Below are 15000 nucleotides of genomic sequence, written 5' to 3' on the forward strand. Positions count from 1 at the left end.
ATACATACATATGAGCATACATACATATGACCATACATACATATGAGCATACATACATATGAGCATACATACATATGACCATACATACATATGACCATACACATACATACAGACATACATATACATACAGACATACATATGACCCTATATACATAAGAGCATACATACATATACTTATGAGCATACATACATACATACAAGCATACATAATTACATACGTATGAGCATACATACATACATACATACATATGACCATACATACATACATATGACCATACATACATACATACATACGACCATACACGCATACATACATACGACCATACACGCATACATACATACGACCATACATACATACATATGACCATACACACATACATACATACATATGAGCATACATGCATACATACATATGAGCATACATACATACATACATATGAGCATACATACATACCTACAGACATACATACATACATACATACATACATACATACATACATACATACATATGAGCATACATGCATGCATACATACATATGAGCATACATACATACATACATACATACATCCATACATACATACATACATACATACATACATACATACATACATACATACATGTGAGCGTACATACATATATATGACCATACATACATACATACATATGACTATACATACATACATAGGACCATACATACATACATATAAGCATACATACATACATACATAGGACCATACATACGACCATACATACATACATATAAGCATACATACATACATACATACATTTGAGCATACATACATACATACATATGAGCATACATACATACATACATACATACATACATACATACATACATACATACATACATACATACATACATACATACATATGAGTATACATACATATGCGCATACATACATACATACATATGAGCATACATACATGTGAGCATACATACATGTGAGCATACATACATATGAGCATACATACATACATACATACATATGAGCATACATACATATGAGCATACAGACATATGAGCATACATACATATGAGCATACAGACATACATACATATGAGCATACATACATACATATGAGCATACATACATACATATGAGTATACATACATACATACATATGAGCATACATACATACATATGAGCATACATACATATATACATATGAGCATACATACATTCATACATACATACATACATACATACATACATACATACATACATACATATGAGCATACATACATGCATATGAGCATACATACATACATACATACATATGAGCATACATACATATGACCATACATACATACATACATACATACATACATACATACATACATACATACATACATGTGAGCATACATACATACATGTGACCATACACATACATACATATGACCATACACATACATACATATGACCATACACATACATACATATGACCATACATACATACATATGACCATACATACATACATATGAGCATACACTACTACTCTACTCTCCAGGTGAGGCGCAGTTCATCTCGAACGAACCTAATAGCTAATTAATATGCTCACTCGCCACCAAGTGGTCAGGGGTGTGAATTGCAACCTGTCAAAATGACAGATGACCTTCAGATTTTTCCGTCACTGTTTTAAAAAAACGGTCAACGACGGAAAATATTCTGTAACGTATGCTCATATGTATGTATGTATGCTCATATGTTTGTATGCTTATATGTATGTATGTATGTATGTATGGTCATATTATGTATGTATGTATGGTTATATGTATATATGTATGTGTGTATGGTCGTATGTATGTATGGTCATATTATGTATGTATGTATGTATGGTTATATGTATATATGTATGTGTGTATGGTCGTATGTATGTATGGTCATATGTATGTAATTGTGTATGCTTATATGTATGTATGTATGGTCATAAGTATGTATGGTCTTATGTATGTATGTATGGTCGTATGTATGTATGTATGTATGTATACTCATATGTATGTATGTATGTATGTATGGTCATATGTATGGTCATATGTATGTATGTATGGTCATATGTATGTATGTATGGTCATAAGTATGTGTGTATATATGTATGTATGGTCATAAGTATGTATGTATGGTCATATGTATGTATGTATGTATGTATGGTCATGTATGTATGTATGTATGGTCATGTATGTATGTATGTATGTATGTATGTATGTATGCTCATATGTATGTATGTATGTATGGTCATATGTATGTATGTATGCTTATATGTATGTATGTATGTATGCTAATATGTATGTATGTATGCTCATATGTATGTATGTATGCTCATATGTATGTATCTATGTATGCTTATATGTATGTATGTATATATGGTCATATGTATGTATCTATGTATGGTCATATGTATGTATCTATGTATGGTCATATGTATGTATCTATGTATGGTCATATGTATGTATCTATGTATGGTCATATGTATGTATGTATATATGCTCATAAGTATGTATGTATATATGCTCATAAGTATGTATGTATGCTCATAAGTATGTATGTATGTATGCTCATAAGTATGTATGCTCATATGTATGTATGTATGTATGCTCATATGTATGTATGTATGTATGCTCATATGTATGTATGTATGTATGCTCATATGTATGTATGTATTCTCATATGTATGTATGTATGTATGCTCATATGTATGTATGTATGTATGTATGCTCATATGTATGTATGTATGTATGCTCATATGTATGTATGCGTGTATGCTCATATGTATGTATGGTGATATGTATGTATGCATGTATGCTCATAAGTATGTATGTATGGTGATATGTATATAGGGTCGTATGTATGTATGTATGTATGGTCATATGTATGTATGTATGTATGTATGTATGTATGTATGGTCATATGTATGTATGTATGTATGTGTATGGTCATATGTATGTATGTGTATGGTCATATGTATGTATGTGTATGGTCATATGTATGTATGTGTGCTCACATGTATGTATGTATGTATGTATGTATGGTCATATGTATTTATGCTCATATGTATGTATGTATGTATGTATGTATGGTCATATGCATGTATGCTTATATGTATGGATGTATGCTCATATGTATGTATGTATGTATGCTCATATGTATGCTCATATGTATGTATGTATGTATGCTCATATGTATGTATGTATGCATGCTCATATGTACTTATGTTTGTATGCTCATATGTATGTATGTATGCTCATATGTATGTATGCTCATATGTATGTATGTATGCTCATATGTACGTATGTATGCTCATATGTATGCTCATATGTATGTATGTATGTATGCTCATACGTATGTATGTATGCATGCTCATATGTACTTATGTTTGTATGCTCATATGTATGTATGTATGGTCATATGTATGTATGTATGGTCATATGTATGTACGTATGTATGTATGGTCATATGTATGTATGTGTATGGTCATATGTATGTATGTATGTGTATGGTCATATGTATGTATGTATGTGTATGGTCATATGTATGTATGTATGTGTATGGTCATATGTATGTATGTATGTGTATGGTCATATGTATGTATGTGAATGGTCATATGTATGTATGTATGCTCATATGTATGTATGTATGTATGTATGGTCATATGTATGTATGGTCATATGTATGTATGCTCATATGTATGTATGTATGTATGGTCATATGCATGTATGCTTATATGTATGGATGTATGCTCATATGTATGTATTTATGTATGCTCATATGTATGTATGTATGTATGCTCATATGTATGTATGTATGTATGCTCATATGTATGTATGTATGCTCATATGTATGTATGTATGCATGCTCATATGTACGTATGTATGTATGCTCATATGTATGTATGTATGCTCATATGTATGTATGCTCATATGTATGTATGCATGGTCATATGTATGTATGTATGTATGTATGTATGCACATACGTATGTAATTATGTATTCTTGTATGTATGTATGTATGCTCATAAGTATATGTATGTATGGTCTTATGTATATAGGGTCATATGTATGTATGTATGTATGTATGTATGTGTATGGTCATATGTATGTATGTGTATGGTCATATGTATGTATGTATGGTAATATGTATGTATGTATGTATGCTCATATGTATGTATGGTCATAAGTATGTATGTATGTATGGTCATATGTATCTATGTATGCTCACATGTATGTATGTATGTATGTATGTGTGTATTGTCATATGTATGTATGTATGTATGTATTTATGTATGCTGTTATGTATGTATGTATGTATGTCTATATGCTCATAAGTATGTATGTATGTATGCTCATAAGTATGTATGTATGTATGCTCATAAGTATGTATGTATGTATGCTCATATGTATGTATGCTCATATGTATGTATGTATGTATGCTCATATGTATGTATGTATGTATGCTCATATGTATGTATGTATGTATGCTCATATGTATGTATGCGTGTATGCTCATATGTATGTATGGTCGTATGTATGTATGGTGATATGTATGTATGCATGTGTGCTCATAAGTATGTATGTATGGTGATATGTCTATAGGGTCGTATGTATGTATGTATGTATGGTCATATGTATGTATGTATGTATGTATGGTCATATGTATGTATGTATGTGTATGTTCATATGTATGTATGTGTATGGTCATATGTATGTATGTGTATGGTCATATGTATGTATGTGTATGGTCATATGTATGTATGTGTGCTCACATGTATGTATGTATGTATGTATGTATGCATGTATGTATGGTCATATGTATTTATGCTCATATGTATGTATGTATGTATGTATGGTCATATGCATGTATGCTTATATGTATGGATGTATGCTCATATGTATGTATGTATGTATGCTCATATGTATGCTTATATGTATGTATGTATGTATGGTCATATGTATGTATGGTCATATGTATGTATGCTCATATGTATGTATGTATGTATGTATGGTCATATGCATGTATGCTTATATGTATGGGTGTATGCTCATATGTATGTATGTATGTATGTATGTATGCTCATATGTATGTATGTATGTATGCTCATATGTATGCTCATATGTATGTATGTATGTATGCTCATATGTATGTATGTATGCATGCTCATATGTACGTATGTATGTATGCTCATATGTATGTATGTATGCTCATATGTATGTGTGCTCATATGTATGTATGCATGGTCATATGTATGTATGTATGTATGTATGTATGTATGCTCATAAGTATATGTATGTATGGTCTTATGTATATAGAGTCATATGTATGTATGTATGTATGTATGTATGTGTATGGTCATATGTATGTATGTGTATGGTCATATGTATGTATGTATGGTAATATGTATGTATGTATGTATGCTCATATGTATGTATGGTCATAAGTATGTATGTATGTATGGTCATATGTATCTATGTATGCTCACATGTATGTATGTATGTATGTATGTGTGTATGGTCATATGTATGTATGTGTGTATGTATGTATGTATGTATGTATGTATGCTGTTATGTATGTATGTATGTATGTATGGTCATATGTATGTATGTATGAGTGTATGGTCATATGTATGTATGTATGTATGGTCATATGTATGTATGTGTGTATGGTCATATGTATGTATGTATGTATGGTCATATGTATGTATTCTCATATGTATGTATGTATGCTCATATGTATGTAATTATGTATGCTTGTATGTATGTATGGTCATATGTATGTATGTATGCATGCTCATATGTACTTATGTTTGTATTCTCATATGTATGTATGTATGCTCATATGTATGTATGCTCATATGTATGTATGCATGGTCATATGTATGTATGTATGTATGTATGTATGTATGCTCATACGTATGTAATTATGTATTCTTGTATGTATGTATGTATGTATGCTCATAAGTATAGGTATGTATGGTCTTATGTATATAGGGTCATATGTATGTATGGTCATATTTATGTATGTGTATGGTCATATGTATGTATGTATGCTCACATGTATGTATGTATGTATGTGTCTATGGTGTATGTATACACACAAACATACATACATACATACATACATACATACATACATATAAACATACATACATACACATACATACATACATACATACACACATACATATACACACAATGCTGCTTTTAAATACATACATACATACATACATACATACATACATACATACATACATACATACACACAAACACATACACACATACATACACACACATACAAACACACATAAACATACATACATACATACATACATACATACATACATATATACATATATACACACACACAGAACCATACATACATACATATATACATACATACATAAACACAATGCTGCGTATAATACATACATACATACACACAACGCTTTCATATAAAGCATACATACATACAGACAATGCTGCGTTTAATACATACATACACACATACACGCATTGCTGCTTATAATACATACATACATACATACACACACAATGCTGCTTTTAAAGAATACTTACATACATACATACATACATACATTTCTGCTCATGAAGCATACGTACACACACACACACAGACACACACACACACACACACACACACACACACACACACAATGCTGCTTATACTACATACACGCAATGCTGCTTATAATACATACATACATTCAGACATACATACATGAACACACACTATGCTGCTTATAAAGTATACATACATACATACACACACACACACACACACACACACACACACACACACACACATACATACACACATACATACACACATACATACATACATACATACATACACACACACACAAACATACATACATATATACATACATACACATACATACATAAACACACATACATACAAACATACTTACAAACATACAAACACACACACATACATACATACATACATACATACATATGAGCATACATACATACATACATATGAGCATACATACATACATACATACATACATATGAGCATACATACATATGAGCATACATACATGTGAGCATACATACATGTGAGCATACATACATATGAGCATACATACATACATACATATGAGCATACAGACATATGAGCATACATACATATGAGCATACATACATATGAGCATACAGACATACATACATATGAGCATACATACATACATATGAGCATACATACATACATATGAGCATACATACATATATACATATGAGCATACATACATACATACATACATGCATATGAGCATACATACATACATACATACATATGAGCATACATACATGCATATGAGCATACATACATACATACATACATATGAGCATACATACATATGACCATACATACATACATACATACATACATACATACATACATACATATATATGAGTATACATACATATGCGCATACATACATACATACATACATATGAGCATACATACATACATACATATGAGCATACATACATACATATGAGCATACATACATATATACATATGAGCATTCATACATACATACATACATACATACATACATACATATATATGAGCATACATACATGCATATGAGCATACATACATGCATATGAGCATACATACATACATACATACATATGACCATACATACATACATACATACATACATACATACATACATACATACATACATGTGAGCATACATACATACATACAAGCATACATAATTACATACGTATGAGCATACATACATAAATACATATGACCATACATACATACATATGACCATACATACATATGACCATACATACATACATATGACCATACACGCATACATACATACGACCATACATACATACATATGACCATACACACATACATACATACATATGAGCATACATGCATACATACATATGAGCATACATACATACATACATATGAGCATACATACATACCTACATACATACATACATACATACATACATACATATGAGCATACATGCATGCATACATACATATGAGCATACATACATACATACATACATACATACATACATACATACATGTGAGCGTACATACATACATGTGAGCGTACATACATACATATGACCATACATACATACATACATATGACTATACATACATACATAGGACCACACATACATACATATAAGCATACATACATACATACATATGACCATACATACATACATATAAGCATACATACATACATACATACATACATTTGGGCATACATACATACATACATATGAGCATACATACATACATACATACATACATACATACATACATACATACATATATATGAGTATACATACATATGCGCATACATACATACATACATACATACATATGAGCATACATACATATGAGCATACATACATATGCGCATACATACATACATACATACATATGAGCATACATACATATGAGCATACATACATATGAGCATACATACATATGAGCATACAGACATACATACATGTGAGCATACATACATATGAGCATACATACATACATATGAGCATGCATACATACATATGAGCATGCATACATACATACATATGAGCATACATACATACATACATATGAGCATACATACATACGAGCATACATACATATATACATATGAGCATACATACATACATACATACATACATACATACATACATACATACGAGCATACATACATGCATACATACATATGACCATACATACATATGACCATACATACATATGACCATACATACATACATACATACATACATACATACATACATGTGAGCATACATACATACATACATACATACATGTGAGCATACATACATACATACATACATACATACATGTGAGCATACATACATACATACATACATACATACATGTGAGCATACATACATACACATGACCATACACATACATACATATGACCATACACATACATACATATGACCATACACATACATACATATGACCATACATACATACATATGACCATAAATACATATGACCATACACGCATACATACATATGATCATACATACATACACATGAGCATACACTACTACTCTACTCTCCAGGTGAGGCGCAGTTCATCTCGAACGAACTTAATAGCTAATTAATATGCTCACTCGCCACCAAATGGTCAGGGGTGTGAATTGCAACCTGTCAAAATGACAGATGACCTTCAGATTTTTCCGTCACTGTTTTAAAAAAACGGTCAACGACGGAAAATATTCTGTAACGTATGCTCATATGTATGTATGTATGCTCATATGTTTGTATGCTTATATGTATGTCTGTATGGTCGTATGTATGTATGGTCATATGTATGTAATTGTGTATGCTCATATGTATGTATGTATGGTCATATGTATGTATGGTCATATGTATGTAATTGTGTATGCTTATATGTATGTATGTATGGTCATAAGTATGTATGGTCTTATGTATGTATGTATGGTCGTATGTATGTATGTATGTATGGTCGTATGTATGTATGTATGTATGGTCGTATGTATGTATGTATGTATGGTCATATGTATGGTCATATGTATGTATGTATGTATGCTTATATGTATGTATGTATGTATGGTCATATGTATGTATGTATGGTCATAAGTATATATGTATGTATGGTCATAAGTATGTATGTATGGTCATATGTATGTATGTATGTATGTATGGTCATGTATGTATGTATGTATGTATGTATGTATGGTCATGTATGTATGTATGTATGTATGTATGTATGTATGTATGTATGCCCATATGTATGTATGTATGTATGCTCATATGTATGTATGTATGTATGCTCATATGTATGTATGTATGTATGGTCATATGTATGTATGTATGCTTATATGTATGTATGTATGCTAATATGTATGTATGTATGCTCATATGTATGTATGTATGCTCATATGTATGTATCTATGTATGCTTATATGTATGTATGTATGTATGGTCATATGTATGTATGTATGTATGGTCATATGTATGTATCTATGTATGGTCATATGTATGTATGTATATATGCTCATAAGTATGTATGTATGTATGCTCATAAGTATGTATGTATGCTCATAAGTATGTATGTATGTATGCTCATATGTATGTATGCTCATATGTATGTATGCTCATATGTATGTATGTATGCTCATATGTATGTATGTATGCTCATATGTATGTATGTATGTATGCTCATATGTATGTATATATGTATGCTCATATGTATGTATGCGTGTATGCTCATATGTATGTATGGTCATATGTATGTATGTATGGTCATATGTATATAGGGTCGTATGTATGTATGTATGTATGTATGGTCATATGTATGTATGTATGTATGTATGGTCATATGTATGTATGTATGTGTATGGTCATATGTATGTATGTGTATGGTCATATGTATGTATGTGTATGGTCATATGTATGTATGTATGCTCACATGTATGTATGTATGTATGTATGGTCATATGTATGTATGCTCATATGTATGTATGTATGTATGTATGTATGTATGGTCATATGCATGTATGCTTATATGTATGGATGTATGCTCATATGTATGTATGTATGTATGCTCATATGTATGCTCATATGTATGTATGTATGTATGCTCATATGTATGTATGTATGCATGCTCATATGTACTTATGTATATATGCTCATATGTATGTATGTATGCTCATATGTATCTATGCTCATATGTATGTATGTATGGTCATATGTATGTATGTATGTATGTATGTATGTATGTATGCTCATAAGTATATGTATGTATGGTCTTATGTATATAGGGTCATATGTATGTATGTATGTATGTATGTGTATGGTCATATGTATGTATGTGTATGGTCATATGTATGTATGTATGGTAATATGTATGTATGTATGCTCATATGTATGTATGGTCATAAGTATGTATGTATGGTCATATGTATCTATGTATGCTCACATGTATGTATGTATGTATGTGTGTATGGTCATATGTATGTATGTGTGTATGTATGTATGTATGTATGTATGCTGATATGTATGTATGTATGTATGGTCATATGTATGTATGTATGTGTGTATGGTCATATGTATGTATGTATGTATGGTCATATGTATGTATGTGTGTATGGTCATATGTATGTATGTATGTATGGTCATATGTATGTATTCTCATATGTATGTATGTATGATCATATGTATGTATGTATGGTCATATGTATGTAATTATGTATGCTTGTATGTATGTATGGTCATAAGTATGTATGTATACTCATATGTATATAGGGTCATATGTATGTATGGTCATATTTATGTATGTGTATGGTCATATGTATGTATGTATGGTCATATGTATGTATGTATGTATGTATGCTCATATGTATGTATGGTCATAAGTATGTATGTATGTATGGTCATATGTATGTATGTATGCTCACATGTATGTATGTATGTATGTATGTATGTGTCTATGGTGTATGTATACACACAAACATACATACATACATACATACATACATACATACATACATACATACATACATACATATAAACATACATACATACACATACATACATACATACACACATACATATACACACAATGCTGCTTTTAAATACATACATACATACATACATACATACATACCTACATACATACATACACACAAACACATACACACATAGATACACACACATACAAACACACATAAACATACATACATACATACATACATACATATATACATATATACATACATATATACATACATACATACATACATACATACATACATACACACACACACAACCATACATACATACATATATACATACATACATAAACACAATGCTGCGTATAATACATACATACATACACACAACGCTTTCATATAAAGCATACATACATACAGACAATGCTGCGTTTAATACATACATACATACATACGTACACGCATTGCTGCTTATAATACATACATACATACATACACACAATGCTGCTTTTAAAGAATACTTACATACATACATACATACATTTCTGCTCATGAAGCATACGTACACACACACACACACACACACACAGACACACACACACACACACACACACACACACACACACACACACAATGCTGCTTATACTACATACACGCAATGCTGCTTATAATACATACATAAATTCATACATACATACATGAACACACACTATGCCGCTTATAAAGTATACATACATACATACATACATACATACATACATACATACACACACACACACACACACACACACACACACACACACACACACACACATACATACATACATACATACATACATACATACACACACAAACATACATACATATATATATACATACATACACATACATACATAAAAAGACATACATACATACATACATACATACATACATACATACACACACACACACACACACACACACACACACACACACACACACACACACACACACACAGACACACACATACATACATACATACATACATACACACACAAACATACATACATATATATATACATACATACACATACATACATAAAAAGACATACATACATACATACATACATACATACATACATACATACATACATACAAACATACAAACACACACACATACATACATACATACATACATACATACATACATATGAGCATACATACATATGAGCATACATACATACATATGAGCATACATACATATGACCATACACATACATATGACCATACACATACATACATATGACCATACACATACATACATATGAGCATACATACATACATACATACATACATACATACATACATATGAGCATACATACATAAGAGCATACATACATATACTTATGAGCATACATACATACATACAAGCATACATAATTACATACGTATGAGCATACATACATACATATGACCATACACGCATACATACATACGACCATACATACATACATATGACCATACACACATACATACATACATATGAGCATACATGCATACATACATATGAGCATACATACATACATACCTACATACCTACATACATACATACATACATACATATAAGCATACATGCATACATACATATGAGCATACATGCATACATACATATGAGCATACATACTTACATACATACATACATACATACATACATGTGAGCGTACATACATACATATGACCATACATACATACATACATACATATGACTATACATACATACATAGGACCATACATACATACATATAAGCATACATACATACATACATATGACCATACATACGAACATACATACATGCATATAAGCATACATACATACATACATACATATGAGCATACATACATACATACATATGAGCATACATACATACATACATACATACATACATACATACATACATACATACATATGAGTATACATACATATGAGTATACATACATATGAGCATACATACATATGAGCATACATACATATGAGCATACATACATACATACATATGAGCATACATGCATATGAGCATACAGACATACATACATATGAGCATACAGACATATGAGCATATATACATACATATGAGCATACATACATACATATGAGCATACATACATACATACATATGAGCATACATACATACATATGAGCATACATACATATATACATATGAGCATACATACATACATACATACATACATAAATACATACATACATACATATGAGCGTACATACATACATACATACATATGACCATACATACATATGACCATACATACATACATACATACATACATACATACATACATACATACGTACATACATACATACATGTGAGCATACATACATACATATGACCATACACATACATACATATGACCATACACATACATACATATGACCATACACATACATACATATGACCATACATACATACATATGACCATACATATATATGACCATACACGCATACATACATATGACCATACATACATACATATGAGCATACACTACTACTCTACTCTCCAGGTGAGGCGCAGTTCATCTCGAACGAACCTAATAGCTAATTAATATGCTCACTCGCCACCAAGTGGTCAGGGGTGTGAATTGCAACCTGTCAAAATGACAGATGACCTTCAGATTCTTCCGTCACTGTTTTAAAAAAACGGTCAACGACGGAAAATATTCTGTAACGTATGCTCATATGTATGTATGTATGCTCATATGTTTGTATGTTTATATGTATGTATGTATGGTCATATTATGTATGTATGTATGTATGGTTATATGTATATATGTATGTGTGTATGGTCGTATGTATGTAATTGTGTATGCTTATATGTATGTATGTATGGTCATAAGTATGTATGGTCTTATGTATGTATGTATGGTCGTATGTATGTATGTATGTATGTATGGTCATATGTATGTATGTATGTATGTATGCTTATATGTATGTATGTATGGTCATATGTATGTATGTATGGTCATAAGTATGTATGTATATATGTATGTATGGTCATAAGTATGTATGTATGGTCATATGTATGTATGTATGTATGTATGTATGTATGGTCATGTATGTATGTATGTATTTATGTATGGTCATGTATGTATGTATGTATGTATGTATGTATGTATGCTCATATGTATGTATGTATGGTCATATGTATGTATGTATGTATGCTCATATGTATGTATGGTCTTATGTATGTATGTATGCTTATATGTATGTATGTATGTATGGTCATATGTATGTATGTATGTATGGTCATATGAATGTATCTATGTATGGTCATATGTATGTATCTATGTATGGTCATATGTATGTATGTATATATGCTCATAAGTATGTATGTATATATGCTCATAAGTATGTATGTATGTATGTATGTATGTAT

At 30.7% G+C, this 15000-nt stretch overlaps 1 protein-coding gene across 1 annotated transcript in view; it reads left to right on the plus strand.

Moving 5' to 3' along the window:
* LOC146312378 (ATP-dependent RNA helicase DHX8-like) overlaps nt 1-15000 on the plus strand; it is a 44054-nt gene that overhangs the window by 24265 nt on the left and 4789 nt on the right. The window lies entirely within an intron of this gene.

Source organism: Lutjanus erythropterus, chromosome 17 (genome assembly GCF_056507025.1).
Source record: "Lutjanus erythropterus isolate fLutEry1 chromosome 17, fLutEry1.hap2, whole genome shotgun sequence".
Classification (NCBI taxonomy): domain Eukaryota; kingdom Metazoa; phylum Chordata; class Actinopteri; order Lutjaniformes; family Lutjanidae; genus Lutjanus; species Lutjanus erythropterus.